The sequence below is a fragment of the Lissotriton vulgaris genome, chromosome 11 (genome assembly GCF_964263255.1).
Source record: "Lissotriton vulgaris chromosome 11, aLisVul1.2, whole genome shotgun sequence".
Lineage (NCBI taxonomy): Eukaryota > Metazoa > Chordata > Amphibia > Caudata > Salamandridae > Lissotriton > Lissotriton vulgaris.
This window is the reverse complement of record NC_141699.1, coordinates 835,344,092-835,366,046: the sequence shown is the minus strand read 5'-3', so window position 1 is coordinate 835,366,046 and position 21,955 is coordinate 835,344,092.

Below are 21,955 nucleotides of genomic sequence, written 5' to 3'. Positions count from 1 at the left end.
ATATATATATATATATATATATAACCTACTGTCGGTCGCCAGTAGGTATATATAGTTAGGAATTTTTTCAACAGGGATTTCTGAAAATTCTATGTTGAATAACTTTGGCGTTGATGGACGGAATTGGCTGAATTTTTCAGGAAAATGGCACATTTTGTTTCTGAGCATCCCCTGAAAGTTTGGGGGGGTTTTATCAAGTGGGGGCCGAGAAAAAATGGGGTTCCCAAAACATGTTTTTAACATTGAGTTTTCCATAGGGCGGTTGGACTCACTTTTAGCTCGAACGGCTGAATGGATTTCTATGAAACTTGGCAAAATTGTAGAGACTGTTTGCCCAATGTGCCTTTGCTAGGTCTCAAGATAGGTGCTCCAGTGGATTTTGAGAAATGAACGTTAAAAAAATATATGTATCTGTGACAGCAGCGTCCCGGTTAGCGCCCCGGTTCGCGTACCAGACGCGTAACGGAACTTCGCGAGGAGAAGCAGATTGGCTCTCCGGTGACTCTCAACATTCTAAACAGTCCGGAGCGGCCGCCATCTTGTCTCTCGGTAGGATCGAGAGACAAGAGGTGGAAATAAACGAAGGGGGAAATGAATGAAAGGGGCAAGGTAGACCCCTCCTGACCCCCTAGGATTGATGTGGGGGCTATTAAAGGGCCCCGTGGGGCAAAAAAATAAAATAATTTTTTTTTCGATTTTTTGCGGTGGAAGCGCTACCCGGTACGCGAACCGGGTAGCTCACCGGTAGCATAACGGGAGTCCGCCATCTTGTGTTTCGGACGAATTTAGTCACAAGATGGAGGATAAACAATGTTGGGAATGGGTATAAGGGGGCACAGGGGACATATCCTGACCCCCTAGGTTTTCTGAGGGTGGCTGAGGAGGCTCATGTATGTACGGTTAGCGCCTGGTCCGCGCACCGGGTAGCGTTCCGGAAAGCGTAACAAGGGAAAAACCAAGGGAAATAGTAAAATAATATTTTAGAGTGCTTTGAGGTAGGGTAGCTCTGAATAGAGCTGTTGTGCTGTGTGGGTGATGTAAGTACCAACATGTAGGTACCAATGAAGAGTCTAAAATTCAATGTACACCGTCTCCTCTGTAGATATTTTGTATGTTCTAATATGGGTTATTTAAATGTAAATGTGTGGAAAAGCACTTCATGCTTTAAAGCAATTGTATTTTTGAACTGATTGTTCTTTCCTCTTAGCCCTCCTCTTTGGTTTTTTTCCCCCACACTCTTCTTCAGCATGAGAGTTGATAAATTCGTTCCCTCAAAAAATTTATATACATAAAAAAATTATATTAAATACATGTAAAATATATTTTTCCTTTAAAAGAAGAATACATTTTACAGCTTTTGATATTTGCTATTAAAAAACCATTGAAATTAACTGAAAAAACCATAGATTATAGACCATATATAGTTAGGAACTAGCATTTACAAAACCTTGAAAATTCACTGAAAAAACCATAGGTTATAGACCATATATAGTTAGGAATTAGCATTTACAAAACCTTATTTTACTCGCACAAAACCATTGAAATTCACATATATAGTTAGTTGCACTAACTATATATCGCGCATCCGCAATCCACTGCTGATCATGTCACATATTACATCATTCATGACATGGTCAGTGACATCACTGATGACATCACTGATGACATCTCAAATGACATCACTGATGACATCACTGATGACAACATCCAGTGACTGTCTGTTTCTGTAAAGTTAAAATGTGTCTTACATATTGAAGAATGAGTGGATGTATAAGTGTCTGGATGAAGGATTTAGTAGGTGCATGATTGACTGTATGAGTGAGTGATTAAATGTGTCTCACTGAGTGCATGCGTTAGTGACTAAACTGTCTTAATTTGTGCATCATTATGTCTGTTGTTCTGTAAACTGCTGCATGTGTTGATCAGTAGCTATATGAGTAACTATATGGGTTATTGATTGGTTGCCCAAGTATTTGTATGGGAGACTGAGTGTGTGTGTGGTTGGCTGGGAGGTGTATGACTCTGTGCATAGATGTGTGAGCAGTTGATTCACTAGATGTATGGGTTCAAAAGTGCATGTGGAAACAGCTGTATGGGCGGTTGACTGTGTGCATGAGTGTATTGGTGAGTGAATGGATATCTCAGTGCTACATGTCAAAGTAAGTACATATGTAAAACACAGTACAAGTGAGAGTTGACATACATAAATAACTGTGCATAAGAGCCAGTGAATGTGTGAGTGGCTGTATGGATCATTGTGAACTTGTATCAGGGATTGTATAAGAGAGTAAATATGTGTTAGTATATGTTTGAATAAGTAAGGTGTGTATAACTGTATAGTTGAGGAAATGGAGGTGTGATTGATTCTTTGCATGACTGACTAGACGTGTGAGTAACTCCATGGATGAGTGACAGTCTGTGAGGGTCTGTTTACACTGAGTGTATCTAAGGTTATATTAGAGTCTGAAGAGGTTCATCGTATTATCACATGAATGATGTCATCAGTGATGGGATCAGTAATGTCAAATGAGATGTCATCAGTGATGTCATCAGTGATGTCATCAGTGATGTCATCAGTGATGTCATTTGAGATGTCATCAGTGATGTCATTTGAGATGGCATCAGTGATGTCATCAGTGATGTCATTTGAGATGTCATCAGTGATGTCATCAGTGATGTCACTGATCATGTCATGAATGATGTAATATGTGACATGATCAGCAGTGGATTGCAGGTGCGCGATATATAGTTAGTGCAACTAACTATATATGTGAATTTCAATGGTTTTGTGTGAGTAAAATAAGGTTTTGTAAATGCTAATTCCCAACTATATATGGTCTATAACCTATGGTTTTTTCAGTGAATATATCTATGGATAAAACTCTATTATAATATAATAAAAGATAATATCAAATTATTTACACAATCCTATTTCATGAATGAATTTCATGCCATTTTCGACATAATATTCTTAAGAAAACAATGAGCTAAAAAGAACAGATGTTGCTAGTTAAACAGTGTAATTTCATAGATATATACCTTCCTATACTCACTATGTACTTCATGCAAAACCCAAGTTGAATAGTAATTTCCATGGGGAGTCATGATTCCCTCCCTGTCCCCTCCTCTTCTCTGTATTGGGACAGTGTCTATTAGATAATATTTTAAATCTTTGGGTTTGCCCTCATGGCTTTCCTGGAAATGCCTTGCTATCGGGTAACTTGGATCGTTATTGTTTATTGCCCTAATGTGCTGTAAAACCCTCTTGTGGCCAGGTAACTTTGTACTACATATGTACTTAAGATTGCAACTGCACTCTAGGATGTACACCACATATTCACTCTTACATGTGAGATGGTATTTGATCATCTGGGGTTTCAGACTAAAGGCTGTCATAAATGAAGTTTTATTTACGCCATATGAGCAGGCTTTGCAGCTGGGGCATTTGTAGAATCCCTTGCGGGCCGATGGCCACCCCGTGTTGTCCTTGCACTCGGGGCTACTTTTCACCAAGATATCAGCCATGGAGGTGGACTTCCTGTATGTGATAGCCGATACTGTGGAAGGAAACCACCTATCACAAGGTCGTCTTTCACTATGTGCCAATTGCGTTGTACAATTTTGCGAAGTTCTCTATGTTGACGACTGTAAGTTAGGATGAGTCTGGGCGTATCATCTATTATCTGTGTACCCCCCTCCCTGTTGTCTGAAGGGGTACCTGCTACTACCAGGAGATCTTCCCTTGCCCTTAATCTCGATTTCCTAATCGCTGTCTCAATCGTCTTGGCACTATATCCACGATCTAAAAATCTTATCTTGCTTTCCTGTTGGTGTTTAAATAATTCCCCATCATCGCTGCATATTCTGCGCAGCCTCAGCATTTCCCCATAGGGAATGCTATGTATAAGGTGTGTGGGATGCGCACTTGTTGCATGAAGCAACGTGTTGCCTGCAGTTTCTTTTCTAAATAGTGTAGTATTTATCTTAGTTTTCTCTATGTTGACTTGTACATCAAGGAAAGATACTTGACTATTACTGATTTGGGACGTGAATTTTAAATTTACATCATTCTCATTGATGCATTTCATAAATATTTCCGCCTCCTCTAGTGTTCCTTTCCAAACAATTATCAGGTCATCTATATATCGTAACCAGGATACAATGTTGTCCCTGTATGTATCAATGTATTGCCTTCTGAGGACCAGCTCCTCCCACCAGCCCATAAAAAGGCAGGCGTAACTAGGGGAGAAGCTGGCCCCCATGGCAACTCCCTGAACCTGGCGAAACATCTGTTTATTAAAGAGAAAGAAATTATGCTCTAAACAAAAAATCAACATATCTATGAGCATTTTGTTATGTTGGGTGTATTCTAATGGCCTCTTTGCGAGAAAGTGTTCCACTGCCCTTAACCCATCGGGGTTCCTAATACATGTGTATAATGATGAGACATCAAGGGTTATTAAGTAGTATCCATCTTGCCACTTCACATTACCAATCTTAAGTAAAAAAATCTCCAGTATCCCTCACATATGATTCAAGCTCTTGCACATGTTCTTGTAGAAAAAAATCTATATATTTTGATAGATTCTCAAGGGGGCCATCACATGCTGCAATGACTGGCCGGACCGGAGGCTTTTCCTTGTCCTTGTGTATCTTCGGTATGAAGTAAATAACCGGCGTTCTTGGATGTTCTTTATTCAGGAATTTAAATTCTTCTATACTTAGAAGTCCCAGAATTTTCCACGCCAGTAATTTCCTACACAATTCATCCTGCATATGCTTGTAATTGATGGGAGAGCTGTGGTGATAACATTGGATATCATTCAATTGGTTATTGGCTTCAGTTAAATATTGGGAGAGAGACCACAGTACTATGTTCCCTCCCTTGTCCGAGTTCCTTATGACCACATTATTTTCTTTCTTTAACTTGTTCAACAATAACCCATATTGTATCTCATGATTTCATTGCTTTCTCTTGGTCATTTGAATGTTTACATTCAACTTCTTGACTTGAGCCACCACTACATCACGGAATACATCTATACATATATATATTCACTGAAAAAACCATAGGTTATAGACCATATATAGTTAGGAATTCGCATTTACAAAACCTTATTTTACTCACACAAAACCATTGAAATTCCATATATAGTTAGTTGCACTAACTATATATCGCGCACCCGCAATCCACTGCTGATGATGTCACATATTACATCATTCATGACATGGTCAGTGACATCACTGATGACATCACTGATGACATCTCAAATGACATCACTGATGACATCTCAAATGACATCACTGATGACATCACTGATGACATCTCATTTGACATTACTGATCACATCACTGATGATATCATTCATGTGATAATACGATGAACCTCTTCAGACTCTAATATAACCTTAGATACAATCAGTGTAAACAGACACTCACAGACTGTCACTCATCCATGGAGTGACTCACACACCTAGTCAGTCATGCAAAGAATCAATCACACCTCCATTTCCTCAACTATACAGTTATACAAACTTTACTTATTCAAACATATACTAACACATATTTACTCTCTTATACAATCCCTGATACAAGTTCACAATGATCCATACAGCCACTCACACATTCACTGGCTCTTATGCACAGTTATTTATATATGTCAACTCTCACATGTACTGTGTTTTACATATGTACTTACTTTGACATGTAGCACTGAGATATCCATTCACTCACCAATACACTCATGCACACAGTCAACCGCCCATACAGCTGTTTCCACATGCACTTTTTAAACCATACATCTAGTGAATCAACTGCTCACACATCTATGCACAGAGTCATACACCTCCCAGCCACCCACACACACACTCAGTCTCCCATACAAATACTTGGGCAACCAATCAATAACCCATATAGTTACTCATATAGCTACTTATCAACACATGCAACAGTTTACAGAACAACAGACATAATGATGCACAAATTAAGACAGTTTAGTCACTAACCCATGCACTCAGTGAGAAACATTTAATCACTCACTCATACAGTCAGTCATGCACCTACTAAATCCTTCATCCAGACACTTATACATCCACTCATTCTTCAATATGTAAGACATATTTTAACTTTACAGAAACATACAGTCACTGGATGTTGTCATCAGTGATGTCATCAGTGATGTCATTTGAGATGTCATCAGTGATGTCATCAGTGATGTCACTGACCATGTCATGAATGATGTAATATGTGACATCATCAGCAGTGGATTGCGGGTGCGCGATATATAGTTAGTGCAACTAACTATATATGGAATTTCAATGGTTTTGTGTGAGTAAAATAAGGTTTTGTAAATGCGAATTCCTAACTATATATTGTCTATAACCTATGTTTTTTTCAGTGAATTTTCTAGGTTTTGTAAATGCTAATTCCTAACTATATATGGTCTATAACCTATGGTTTTTTCAGTGAATTTTCAAGGTTTTGTAAATGCTAATTCCTAACTATATATGGTCTATAGCCTATGGTTTTTTCAGTGAATATATATATATACATACATATATAAACATATATCATCTGTATATCTATATAAATACAAACATAAATGCATGCATACATATACTTATATGCATACAGATGCATGTTATTTACATGAAAGTTGAAAAAACACTAATAAAAGCAAAGCTAAAAAGCCACCTCATTACAAACAGAATGGCTTTAACTTAAACGAGGGCGAGATCTATTGCATTTTCAATGCTTGTTTACTTTGGTTCCATCAAGAAGGCATTCAGATGTGTCACACATTTGCCATAAATTCTGAATGTTAGCACTCTAGTTGCACATTAGATCACTGTAGTATAGCTACTGCTCACCAGGGACGTCTGCTGCTGGTATTCAAAGTGCATGTTTCAGTCTGCATGTCAGAATTTTTTTAATGAAATAGAAGAGGATTTGAGAAGTCACTCAAAATGATCCCTAATTTTTCTTTCTGAAGCACTAATCATACTTTCTATGGCAAAATTAACCCCCTCATGTTGTTCCTTTTTAAATTGAGTGTTTTCAGACTTACCACTTCATTCCAATCAAGATGGCTTCTGGTGTGCCATACTTTTGTCATAAGTAAGACTGTTAGCGCTCTAGTTGTTCTTTAGAACACTCTGGGACATTCTGTCATTGGGCTATACTTGGGGTACATCTGGGTGATATTTGGGCTACATTTAGGCTCTTTTGTCTCTGGTGGCCATCTTGGGAGACTGTATGTCAGAATTTTTTAATGAAATTGAAGAGGGTTTGAGAAGTCACTCAAAATGTGCCCTAATTTTTCTTTCTGCAGCACTAATCATAATTCATATGGCAAAATATACCCCCTCATTTTGTTCCTTTTTAAATTAAATGTTTTAAGAGTTACCACTTTATTCCAATCAAGATGGCTTCAGGTGTGCCATACCTTTGTAATAAGTAGGACTGTTAGCGCTCTAGTTGTTCTTTAGAACACTCTGGGACATTCTGTCATTGGGCTATACTTGGGCTACATCTGGGTGATATTTGGGCTACATTTGGGCTCTTTTGTCTCTGGTGGCCATTTTGGGAGACTGCATGTCAGAATTTTTTAATGAAATAGAAGAGGATTTGAGAAGTCACTCAAAATGTGCCCTAATTTTTCTTTCTGCAGCACTAATAATACCTTCTATTGCATAATATACCCCCTCATTTTGTTCCTTTTTAAATTAAATGTTTTAAGAGTTACCACTTTATTCCCATCACGATGGCTCCAGGTGTGCTATACCTTTGTAATAAGTGGGACTGTTAGCGCTCTAGTTGTTCTTTAGAACACTCTGGGACATTCTGTCATTGGGCTATACTTGGGCTACATCTGGGTGATATTTGGGCTACATTTGGGCTCTTTTGTCTCTGGTGGCCATTTTGGGAGACTGCATGTCAGAATGTTTTAATGAAATAGAAAAGGATTTGAGAAGTCACTCAAAATGTGCCCTAATTTTTCATTCTGCAGCACTAATCATACTTTCTATGGCAAAATATACCCCCTCATGTTGTTTCTTTTTAAATTAAATGTTTTAAGAGCTACCACTTTATTCCAATCAAGATGGCTTCAGGTGTGCCATACCTTTGTAATAAGTAGGACTGTTAGCGCTCTAGTTGTTCTTTAGAACACTCTGGGACATTCTGTCATTGGGCTATACTTGGGCCACATCTGGGTGATATTTGGGCTACATTTGGGCTCTTTTGTCTCTGGTGGCCATTTTGGGAGACTGCATGTCAGAATTTTTTAATGAAATAGAAGAGGATTTGAAAAGTCACTCAAAATGTGCCCTAATTTTTGTTTCTGCAGCACTAATAATACCTTCTATTGCATAATATACCCCCTCATTTTGTTCTTTTTTAAATTAAATGTTTTAAGAGTTACCACTTTATTCCCATCACTATGGCTCTAGGTGTGCTATACCTTTGTAATAAGTGGGACTGTTAGCGCTCTAGTTGTTCTTTAGAACACTCTGGGACATTCTGTCATTGGGCTAAACTTGGGCTACATCTGGGTGATATTTGGGCTACATTTGGGCTCTTTTGTCTCTGGTGGCCATTTTGGGAGACTGCATGTCAGAATGTTTTAATGAAATAGAAAAGGATTTGAGAAGTCACTCAAAATGTGCCCTCATTTTTCATTCTGCAGCACTAATCATACTTTCTATGGCAAAATATACCCCCTCATGTTGTTTCTTTTTAAATTAAATGTTTTAAGAGTTACCACTTTATTCCAATCAAGATGGCTTCAGGTGTGCCATACCTTTGTAATAAGTAGGACTGTTAGTGCTCTAGTTGTTCTTTAGAACACTCTGGGACATTTTGTCATTGGGCTATACTTGGGCTACATCTGGGTGATATTTGGGCTACATTTGGGCTCTTTTGTCTCTGGTGGCCATTTTGGGAGACTGCATGTCAGAATGTTTTAATGAAATAGAAAAGGATTTGAGAAGTCACTCAAAATGTGCCCTCATTTTTCATTCTGCAGCACTAATCATACTTTCTATGGCAAAATATACCCCCTCATGTTGTTTCTTTTTAAATTAAATGTTTTAAGAGTTACCACTTTATTCCAATCAAGATGGCTTCAGGTGTGCCATACCTTTGTAATAAGTAGGACTGTTAGCGCTCTAGTTGTTCTTTAGAACACTCTAGGAGGCTGCAGTAGAACACAAAGGAATCAACTGACAGTCTCTGTCCTTGTTGGATGTACATGTTTTACTGAGAATGTCAGACTTCATTTTCACATGACTGAGAAAGATAATGTGAATTTACAGAAAATATGCTTTCAGTTTAGCTTATAGATCCCCTTCCAAACCACTGTGGGAAAATCATGAGATATTAGTTTTCTTTCAAACAATATTCATGATATCACAGCAGAAGGATTTTTCACATGGTAAAATCACCTTAGAACCCACCACAATTCCTAAAACGAGTATGGTACCATCAACAAATGATTTATAATGTAACTAAAGTCCTAAAACCCTCTATTAACTACAATGCTTTTTAATGAGGTGCTATCATGTATATTGGTCCCAAGATGGCTGCCAACACTTCTTGGATGAAGTGCTGACAGCCATTCAGATCAGATGTGTGGTTAGGCTCCGCCCAGATATATATCTTTTTTTTAACCTAAATTACTCAAAATCCACTGGAGCACATATATTGAGACCTAGAAAAGGCACATCGGGCTAACAGTCCCTACAATTTTGCCAAGTTTTGTGCAAATCCATTCAGCCGTTCGAGCTAAAAGTGAGGCCAACCGCCCTATGGAAATTAACATGGGAAAAACGTGTTTTGGGACCCCCCTTTTTTCTCGTCCCCCCCTTGATGAAACCCCCCCAAATTGTCAGGGGCTGCTCAGAAACAAAATGTTCCATTTTCCTGAAAATTTCAGCCAATTCCGTCCACAAACGCCAAAGTTATTAGACATAGAATTTTCAAAAATCCCATAGAGAAAAAATCCTAACTATATATACCTACTGGCGACCGCCAGTAGGTAATATACATATATATATATAACCTACTGGCGGTCGCCAGTAGGTGGTTATAGTTAGGACCTTGTTTCTATTCAAAAAGCATTTTTCTTTTCTCAATAACTTTGGCGCCGGTTGATGAATTTTAGTGAAATTTAAAAAACTCGTGAGGCGCTCAGGTCAGCTACTATCTTGAACGTTTTGGGGTGATTCGGCGAGTGTGGGCTGAGAAAAAAGGGGGGTCCCAAAATGTGTTTTCTCCATGTTAATTTCCATAAGAAACTTGGCTACAGCCCGAACTGCTGAACGAAATTACACCAAATTTGGCAAAAAGGTAGCCCTTGGTTCAGAAAGAGACCTTTTTTTAAAATGGTGTAAATCTGTTCAGTAGTTGCTGAGGAAATCAAAAAATAAATGTTTCGATATTTAGAGGCACTGAATGATCCGCTCACCCTCCCGATCCCGCACTGTATTCTAATTGGCTGTCAACACTCCAAACCAGGAAGTGTTGGCAACCATCTTGTGCCTCTGTAACAGAGGCACAAGAAAACAGGGAAAGAAAGGTGAAAAAAAGAAAAGGGGGCAGGGTAGAAACACCCTGACCCCCTAGCCTGCTCAGGGGGTCCCACAAGGAACCCCAGGGCAAAAGAAAAGCACTTTCTGAAAAATAAAATCGTCAAGATTTGCGCACCCAGCGAGAATTTTCCCCGAAAATCCCCAAGTCTCGGGGGCATGTAATATTGTTATTGTGGGGGCCTAGGGGGGGCCAAGGCACGGGGACCGCCACCCGCCGGGGCTTTTCTTAAATATTTGCGGAGGGGCACATGGCCAGCCGCAGCCCCAAGGATCACCGCTCTTGGGGTGTTTTAAAAAACATGTGGGGGGGGGGGCTCGAGCGCCCATCTACACGACCGGGAGGACCGCCACCTCCCCGGTGCACTATGTAACTTCAGGGGTCCGGGGACCACCACCCCTGGGTCTTTGTCAATGTTGGGAGGGGGGCCGTGCGACCCCCCTCCAGGAGCCCTTGATGGTGCTGGGGACCGCCACCCCCCAGGGCCGGCGCCTGCAGTGTCCTGGGGTGCCCACCCCCTGGACACTGTTGTTTGCAATGACAGGGCAGGAGTTGTGCGGCTCCCACCCTGTCATTACAAACTCTGCTTTGCTTCACTGAAGCGAGAGCAGGGAAACCTGCTCTTGCTTCAATTAAGCAAAGCAGAATTGCTTTTCCACACGGGGAGCTGTATGTCAGCAACTCCCCATGTGGAAAAGCAATGCCGGCTACTGCAGGACACGTAAAGCCGGCGGGACCGTAGGGGCATTGGGGCTCCCCCCCACGGTCCCCAATGGATAGGGCCTTCCCCGGGGGATGGGGTCCCCGGGGCAAGAAGTGGCCCAGGAGGGGGCCACGCTGCCCTTCTCCCCAAAAATAAAAAATGTAATTTTAAAATAATAAATAAATAAAGCCCGGCCCTGGGGGATGGGGTCCCCAGGGCCAAAAGAGGCCTGAGGAGGGGGGCCACGCAGCCCCCCTCCATAAAAAAATGAATAGAAATGTGTCTATGCCCAGTGGGATGGGATCCCCGGGGCCAGAATTGGCCCTGGGAGTGGGGGCCCACGCAGCCCCTTTCCCATAAATTGGGGAATTAATTCCCCTTCAATACTGGGGGTCCCTGGGGGCCAACTAGCCCACCAGGTGCCTCCAGTAAGTGCCACAGGGCTGCGTTGCAGAGAGGTGGTCCAGGCCATGCCCCTTTTTACACCTTTCAGCAACAGAGCTCTGTGGCGCTTACTGGAGGTACCTGGTGGGCTCGCTGGACCCCAGGGAGCCAGTGCAGGTCTCTCAGGTGGGGTGTGATGTGGCAGCAGCGGGGGGTTTCGAGGATCAGACGTGCCAAGGCGTTCTGGATGCGTTGCAGTCGTCTCAGGAGTTTGGCCGATTCAAGGCGATTTAATCCACCAACTTAAAACGCGCCACGGTCCCCCTTTGCACAGTGGTGAAGGGAGGGGGCGGAGCCTGAGGTGATATGTGTGCAAACACGCCCTGTAGCGCGTTTTAAGTTGGAGAATTAATTCCTCTTCAATCCTGAGGGTCCCTGGGGGCCAACTAGCCCACCAGGTACCTCCAGTAAGTGCCACTGCGCTGCGTTGCAGAGAAGTGGTCCAGGTCATGCCCCTTTTTACACCTCTCTGCAACGCAGCTCTGTGACGCTTTCTGGAGGTACCTGGTGGGCTAGTTGGAACCCAGGGCCCCTCAGGATTCAAGGGGACTTAATCTCCCAAATTACAATGCGCCAGGGGGCACGTTTGCAGAGTGGTGGAGAAAGGGGGCATGGCCTTTGTCTACGTCTCACCAATCCCACTGTGTGGGGCTTACTGGAGGTTAAAGGTAGGCTAGTTGGCCCCTAAAGAAACCCCCAGCAGTGAAGGGGACTTCAATCCCCATCCAAGAGTGCGCCAGGGAGCGCGTTGGTAGAGTGTTGGGCAAAGTGGGGCGTGGCCTGGTACGAGTACTTACCAGTGCTGCTATGTGGGACTGACTGGACTGACTGGAGGTAATAGTTTGGGAAGTTGGACCCCAAGGATGTCCAACTAACCCTCTTGTTACCTATGGCAGTGTGATTAATTATTTGCATGACTGACTAGGTGTGTGAGTACCTCTATGGATGAGTGGCGGTGTGTGAGTGTCTATATAGGTGTATGAGTGCATATTATAGTTCTGTACTGAGTGCCCGTAAGTATGAGTGACTGTACTGGTGAGTGAGTGTATGTTTGTGTAAACCTAAGAATCAGTGAGAGGGTATGTAGTTATTGGTGTTGGAGTGTCTATGGTTTTATGAATGACAGTCTGTAATTTAGAGTGGGTGTATCAAAGGTTATATTAGGGTGTGAGAAGATGCATCAAATTATCACATGGATGATGCCATCAGTGATGTCATTTGAGATGTCATTGTCGGTGCGCAAGTTATAGTTAGCTGAACTAACTATAACGGGGGAATTTCTATCGGTTTTGTACGAGTGAAATGTCCAACTACCTATAACTTTCCCTAAAACCTGTTTTTTTCAGTGAATATATATATATATATATATATATATATATATATGTATATATATATATATATATATATATTTTTTTTTTTTTTTTTGCTCCACCGTTACACCACCGCCGCCGCTCCACACAGTCCCAGGTGCTCGTAGCCAGCGCTGGTGAGGCGCTTAAGACATCGTTCCACAATTCCAGTAATCTACCAGAAAAAACGGCCAGCACTCAGGTGAGATGTTATTCTTTCTTTATTTTGCTTCCGAACCCCTTACACCCCCGACAGACGCGTTTCGCTCAAGGCTTCGTCAGTGTCGTTTGTGAACAGACATATTCGCCATTTTAAACAGCCCGCCTCTGCTGTTACTAGACATAAAAGATGGTACATGGTTGATCTATATGGCGGCCATTACTGAGTGTGCATTTACTCATTTTCTCTCTTCCTGTTCCAAAATGGCGACAAATAAAGTGCACTGTGCAAATAAAAAAGTGTGTTCGACATTTGACTGTAATCATTGTTAAGACTACCATATATACATTATTCACATAGAAAGCTTGATACCATTGAATTATATTATTTACATTTTTGTGTAAAATATTTACAGTGGTTATGTGGGGGTGTATCCCCAATCTCATTATCCTCATGAGTGGGTGCAAAGCCGATATTTACAAAATAAATGTCATTTGTCGCTTTTGTCCCATATTTACCAGTATTTCGTTATTCCTAGGTTCAACAATACTTATTTTACTCTGGTATAATGACTCTTGTATGGGTATTAAATGCTGTTGGACAAAGCTAAGTGTTCCATTGTGCGGCCCTGTATGGGCTATCGGTTTACCACACTCATCTCACTTGTTCTAATGTTCATGGTACCTTTCTATATTTACAGTTTCTCACAACATGTGCTACATTCTAGGCATTCAACAAGTTCAATAAACTCGATTTTTAGTCTGTCATGTTTAGGTGATTGGGTATGTCACACCATGCGCCCATACGTTTGCTGGAATATTCTATCAGGTTTATGTCACAGGTGCACCCACATCTCGGCATCGTTGTTAAGACCCCAAGGTGTCATCGTCTTAAGGTCTAGGATGTACTTTGATTCCATTATTCTGAGGGCCTTCTCCCTATTCCCCCCTCTTTCAGATTTCGGAACCTGATCTATGCAGTAGTACATCAGAAGGTCTCTATTGCTTTGGTGTTGTTCCGCAAAGTGCCGGGCTATTGGATAGTTTTTATCTTTGTTCACAATAGCCCTCATATGTTCCAGGACCCTCATCTTTGCCGGTTTTATGGTGCTTCCTATGTACCTTTTTTCACATGGACATACCAAACAGTAGACCGTGTATTCAGAATTACAGTTTAGGTGTTTCAAGATCTTTCTGTTCGGTCTGTCTTCCCCTGATCTACATGGGTACTCCTTCACCTTTTTACTGAACTTGCATACCTTGCAACGCAAACAGGGATAAAAGCCCACCACTTGGCTCACCGGTTTCGTGGTTTTCTCAGGGGAGTAGTGGCTGTGAACCAAATAGTCAGGCAGGGACTGGCACTTTCTGTAGGTTACTAATGGTTTATCTTGTAACGCATGTTTTAAGATGTTGTCAGTCTGCAGAATGTGCCAGTTTCTCCTGAAGGTTCCGAAATATGAAAGAGGGGGGAATAGGGAGAAGGTCCTCAGAATAATGGAATCAAAGTACATCCTAGACCTTAAGACGATGACACCTTGTTGAATGCCTAGAATGTAGCACATGTTGTGAGAAACTGTAAATATAGAAAGGTACCATGAACATTAGAACGAGTGGGATGAGTGTGGTAAACCGATAGCCCATACAGGGCCGCACAATGGAACACTTAGCTTTGTCCAACAGCATTTAATACCCATACAAGAGTCATTATACCAGAGTAAAATAAGTATTGTTGAACCTAGGAATAACGAAATACTGGTAAATATGGGACAAAAGCGACAAATGACATTTATTTTGTAAATATCGGCTTTGCACCCACTCATGAGGATAATGAGATTGGGGATACACCCCCACATAACCACTGTAAATATTTTACACAAAAATGTAAATAATATAATTCAATGGTATCAAGCTTTCTATGTGAATAATGTATATATGGTAGTCTTAACAATGATTACAGTCAAATGTCGAACACACTTTTTTATTTGCACAGTGCACTTTATTTGTCGCCATTTTGGAACAGGAAGAGAGAAAATGAGTAAATGCACACTCAGTAATGGCCGCCATATAGATCAACCATGTACCATCTTTTATGTCTAGTAACAGCAGAGGCGGACTGTTTAAAATGGCGAATATGTCTGTTCACAAACGACACTGACGAAGCCTTGAGCGAAACGCGCCTGTCGGGGGTGTAAGGGGTTCGGAAGCAAAATAAAGAAAGAATAACATCTCACCTGAGTGCTGGCCGTTTTTTCTGGTAGATTACTGGAATTGTGGAACGATATATATATATATATATATATATATATGCGTGCCTGCCTGAGTGTGTAACAAATCCAAACAAACTCTTTTGAAAGAAAAGGAGATCGGCACTCCACCAGTTGAATTCAGCAAATTTATTTTTTGAGGAGACATTACCTACGTGTTTCGGTTTCCATGAGCCTTGTTCATGATAGCGACACCATTTTTTAAACTCATTTAAATGTCTTTTCACATGCCATTTCATGTACATACGCATAAATGATGGACTAAGGCTGATACAAAAGTTATGCCATCTTTGAATAGGCAAATACCTATTACTCACCTATTATATACAAAGTGTTCTATATCAGAATTCATAAGTGTGCACACAAGTCAAGGACTTAAAATATGCTTTGATTAGAACTGCTCATCAAAAATCTACTAAAGGACATTAAAGTTGGCTCACAGCGGGACTATATATCCCATCATGCATCAATTTAGTTTTGCACTAAGCACGCCCACTGAAGGCAGGAAATACAAAAAATAATGTGGAAACAGATGGTGAGCCGTGGATGCATAGATCATTAGCAGCCCATGAAGAAGGGGCCTTGAGCACAGAAACGCATCGGCACCATATGCTAATTGGGGAGGATGAAGACAAGCTGAAGCTGCTCTTTCAATCCCAGAATGGCGATAGCGCTGGGAGTGCTCTCAATGCTTCGGGAAATGTGTTTGAAAAAATGTGACACGGCAGCCCAGCAGTGGAGAGAGGCACCATCGTGACTTTAGAGGCTGCAGAACTGAACTGCTCAGAACCGGTCCAGCACAGCGCTCCGGATGCCTACTGAGCCCATCAATTATACTCCAAATCCTACTGAGGACTTAAAATATCCTTTGATTCGAACTGTGCATCAAAAATCTACTAAACGACATTAAACTTGGCTCACATCAGGACTATATATCCCATCATGCATCAATTTTGTTTTGCACTAAGCAGGCCCACTGAGGGCCAGAAATACAATAAATAATATGGAAAAGATGATGAGCCGTGGATGCACAGATCGTTAGCAGCCCATGAAGAAGGGGCCTTAAGCCCAGAACGCGTCAGAACCATATGCTAATTGGGGAGGGTGAAGACGGGCTGCACTTTCAATGCCAGAATGGCGAGAGCGCTGGGAGTGCTCTTTCAATGCTTCAGGCAATTTGTTTGAAATGTATATATATCCATATCCATACTAATATAATAAACAGAGAGCCCAAACCTTTGAGGCGGGTAATCTCAGGAACCACAGCACCAATCACAACACCCAATACAGCGTTGGAAAGGGCAGTTGCAGCAGAAGGACATAGGCTATGCAGACTCCCACCATATACATTTAAAAGGTAAAAGAACCGTGCCAGCAAAGTAGTCCCTTGTGGGCGTGTCTGCGTGGTGCTGTGGGCGTGTGCTGGGGGCATGACAAACGCTGGGGGCGTGTGGTACGTTCCGCCCTTCATGCCATGTCTCATATCGTGTGCTAATACAACCCTGCTCCCTTTAAATACCCTTGCACCCCATAATCATAACCCACCCTTACTCCTTAAAATACCCCAACACCCTTAAACACTAACCCATCTTAACCCTATAAATATACCCTGTACCCCAAAACCCAAACCTATCCCTAAACCCTAAAAATACCCGGTCCCCAAAACCCAAACCTAGCCCTGAACCCTATAAATACCCCTGTACCTCAAAACCCAAACCTACCCCTGAACCCTAAAAATACCACTGTACCCCAAAACCCAAACCTAGCCCTGAACCCTAAAAATACCACTGTACCCCAAAACCCAAACCTACCCCTGAACCCTAAAATACCCCTGTACCCCAAAACCCAAACCTAGCCCTGAACCCTTAAAATACCCCCTGTACCCCAAAACCCAAACCTAGCCCTGAACCCTAAAAATAACCCTGCACCCCATAATCATAACCCACCCTTACACCTTAAAATACCCCAACACCCTTAAACACTAACCCATCTTAACCCTATAAATATACCCTGTACCCCAAAACCCAAACCTATCCCTAAACCCTAAAAATACCCCGGTACCCCTAAACCCAAACCTAGCCCTGAACCCTATAAATACCCCTGTACCTCAAAACCCAAACCTACCCCTGAACCCTAAAAATACCACTGTACCCCAAATCCCAAACCTAGCCCTGAACCCTAAAAATACCACTGTACCCCAAAACCCAAACCTACCCCTGAACCCTAAAATACCCCTGTACCCCAAAACCCAAACCTAGCCCTGAACCCTTAAAATACCCCCGTACCCCAAAACCCAAACCTACTCCTGTACCTTAAAATACCCCTGTACCCCAAAACCCAAACCTAGCCCTGAACCCTAAAAATAACCCTGTACCCCAAAACCCAAACCTACCCCATAACCCTAAAATACCCCTGTACCCCAAAACCCAAACCGAGCCCTGAACCCTTAAAATACCCCTGTACCCCAAAACCCAAACCTACCCCTGAACCCTAAAAATACCCCTATACCCCAAAACTCAAACCTAGCCCTGAACCCTAAAAATACCACTGTACCCCAAAACCCATACCTATCCCTAAACCCTAAAACTACCCCTGTACCCCATAACCCAAAACTATATCTGAACCCTTAAAATACCCAAACACCTCAAAACATATACCTCAGTACCCCAAAACGTATACCCCTATACCCATACTTACCTTATCCAAACATTAAAAAAAACATGCTTTTACCATTCATGCATTTACAACGAATTTCGTTGTAAATGTATGCGTGGTAAAAGCATATAAAAATGTAATGCCATGCGTTATAATGGCATTGCGGAGTCATGGTACTTCCGTAATGAAAGTATGCGGAGTGATGGTATGCGGAAAGAAAGTTACTGAATAATGGGTGTTTACCCTCCCACGGTAAGTACATTGGTGGCACGGTGGCCCACTTCTCCAGCAACATACTCATATTTTTTCACTACCCATTTGAAAAATGCACAGGTCTCTCTCATTGATGGCCAGCACCGACATACACTTTTAGACACACCTCCCGCCACAAGTTCTAGAATTGCGAACTTTAGAGCTGGGGAGCTACGTTCGAATCTCGACATCAGCTCAACATCCTGTGATTCCAGGCAAATCGCATTGTCTTCCCCTGCCTACCTCAAATGAATGTGTTCTTCTGTAATGTAAATTGTGCTCATGCCATCTTGTCGAGTTCGCAGTATATAATATTGCAAGGAAAAATAAAGTAGGGAAACTCGAGTTCACACACTACTGAACGCACACTTTCAAGTGCATCAGCAGTGCACTGTGAATCAGAGCGTTTCACAGGCCTGTCACAGATAAGAAATGCTATAAAAACGAAATCCTACAAAACAATATACTACTGGCCGGCAGCAGTTCATACCCGGACAACGTCGGGACGGGCTGCTAGTATATATATATATACATATATTTTTGGAAAATCGTCACACTGCAGACGGCCACTGCAAACATCCAAAATGACGAGGAGTGAACCCAATAGTTGCTGGTGCAAACAAGTGGTTTTTATTCCATGATTGCCAGCGCTGCCGCCATGACGCGTTTCGCCTCCAAGGAGGCTTGATCACATGACAAACTGCTAGCCTACAGGATAGACTATTTAAAGTGACAGTGCAGATTGATTAGCAATAGACATAGCAAAAATACTGTACAAAAATCGCGATGGTCGGAACAATGCATGAAAAATTACCTAAATATAATATTACTTGTTAAAACCACCTGTACAATAATAAACTTAATTAAAAAAAGTTTAAAATTCATGATACATAGGTAATCCTAGGTGGCGGCATACTGCTGAAATTTCCTATATAGTCATGGTGGTAAGTCCACCTATGAAGGGAAATTCATACAATTCATTTTTTGGCAATATGCTGTACAAGTTTAAATAAATAAGTCATATGACCACCATCATATTGCAAGCAAGTAATAAACATAATTTACAGTGAAGAAAACATAATCCTGCTCACTTGCAATAATATATCTGTTTTCAATGTGAATGATTGCTAAACACATAACGCCCAAGTGGGCCTGTCACCAAAAACAGTCTGCTTAAAGTGCATAATAAGTGATGTGCAAAAATGCTGTAAAGTGCAAAAGTATATAAAACAGTACAAATTCCTAATGTTTACAACAATTTCAAAGGATTCATCTATATGAGCCACTACACCTATTTAAAATTAGCTAAAATCAGTGTACTCTACACATTATCCGGACAGGTCAACCGTAAACTCCTGAGAATCCTAAATGCCAGTGTATAAATCTTCCCTGTCATTCAATCCATTCGAATTCTTTGTGGTCAATGATTAGAGCAGCAGACCCTGATGCAGAGGTCTAGCCCAGGACCAGGATTCAATTCCCTGCCTCGGCGGGTCTTGGGCTCAAAAATTCCACTGACCTGATAATTCTCGCCTCGTGCCTATTCAAATCATGGAATCCCACTCTGCAACTCTGGGAAATAGCTTGCTTAATCTCCACAACGTCCCCCACAACGCTAAGGATGCCTGGCCTCCACCTTAGGGGTGCCCAGGAGTGGACGCCTCACAGGGAAAGCCAGGATGGGTTCCACAGCGGTATTCGTACAAGCGCCTTGAGACCCTTGCGGGTGAGTAGTGCGCTATACAAGTATCAATTTACATTTACATTTTTAGCTCCAGTATATACCTGGTCTCAAGGAGACGGAGTTTGGCCTCACGGTCACCTCCCCTCCTTGATACCTCTACTGCATCTATGATAAAGTACTGAAGCTGATCAGGAATGCCTAGATGTTTGGCTTCGAAGTGCCTGGCAACCGGATAGCTTTGGTCATGTCCCGAAATCGCCCGTATGTGTTTGAGTATCCGTTTGTGAGCGGGCAGCCTAGTGCTGCCCACATATTGCAACCCACCAGATACTTCAACACATAGATAGCATATTCCGTTTTACAGGTCAACCTCTTGGTGATAGCAATAGGTTCCTGTCAAAAAGGGCTTTTGTAGTGTGTCCTGTTGCTGCCATAGCGGCAGGCTTTACATTGGGGAAAGGTCTTAAAACCTTTTTTGAGTAACAACCAAGTGCTTGAAAGTTTTGGCTCTATAGTGTTGCTGACCAGAGCCTTAGACATGGAGGGTGATTTACGGAAAGTGAGCAAGGGCTTGTTGCTCACTTTATGTCCGATGACAGGGTCACTTTGAACAAGATTCCAATTCTTGTATATGATCTTTCTTAGATCTCCATGCTGGCGGTTGTAGGTCAGTATAACCCGGGAAGAAATTTCTGGAGCCTTAACCTCTAATTGGTCAACCTTTGTACTGGTCCTGTCTCTAGGAACTACAGCCTCTTGCCTGCTAATAGATTTGGTCCATTGGATAGCTTTTACAGAACTGGTATTTGAATAGCCCCTGGCCAAAAAGTGTAATCTGCAAGCCTCCTGCGCGACTGCCCATTCGGCTTCCGTGCTGCAGATCCTTCTGATCCGAAGCATTTCCCCGAAGGGAATGCTCCGGATCAGATGTGCAGGATGGTAGCTGCTGGTGTGCAATATTGTATTGCCAGCACTTGGCTTCCTATACAACCTAGTTGACAAACTGTTATTTACAATAAATACCTCCACATCTAGGAAACATATGGATCTTGGACTAATATTGGAAGTAAAGTTTAAATTGATGTTATTCTTATTGATTACTTCTACAAAGGCCTTGGCACTTTCAATCGTCCCCCTCCAAACAAGAAACACATCATCAATATACCGCAGGTACAGTAAAACATTGTTGGTAATAAATTCTTGGTGTTGGCCAAATAGCACCTGCTCCTCTCACAGCCCGACGTGTAAACACGCGTAGCTGGGGGAGAAGCAGGCCCCCATTGCCACACCTCTGACCTGCTGGTAGATGACCCCATTGAAAATGAAGAAATTTTGCTCCAGGCACATCCTAGTCATGTCCAATAGCATTTTGTTATGAGCTATCGAATTCGGAGGGCACTTATTAAGGTAAAATTCCAAGGTCTTAAGTCCGTCACAAGGTCTTATCGAGGTATATATGGATGAAACATCCAGAGTCATCAATAGCATGCCTGGACCCCAAGCAAAACGCTCAATTTTACTCAGGAAATCATATGAATCCTTTACATATGAGTCTAAAGACTTGACAAAATCTTGAAGAAAAAAGTCAATGTATTTTGAAACATGTTCCCATGGAGCTGTCAATGCAGAGATTATTGTCCGACCCGGTGGTATGTCAATCCTCTTATGAATTTTGGGAATTAGATAAAAAGATGGAATTACTGGATGTTCTTTTTTTAGGTAGCGGAACTCATCATATGATAAAAGGCCCGCACTTCTCCATGCCTGTAATTTTTGGTATTGGTCCACCCATGTGGCTTTCACTATTTGGATGTTGCTTCTGCGATAACAGGTGGAATCACCTAGATGAATTTCT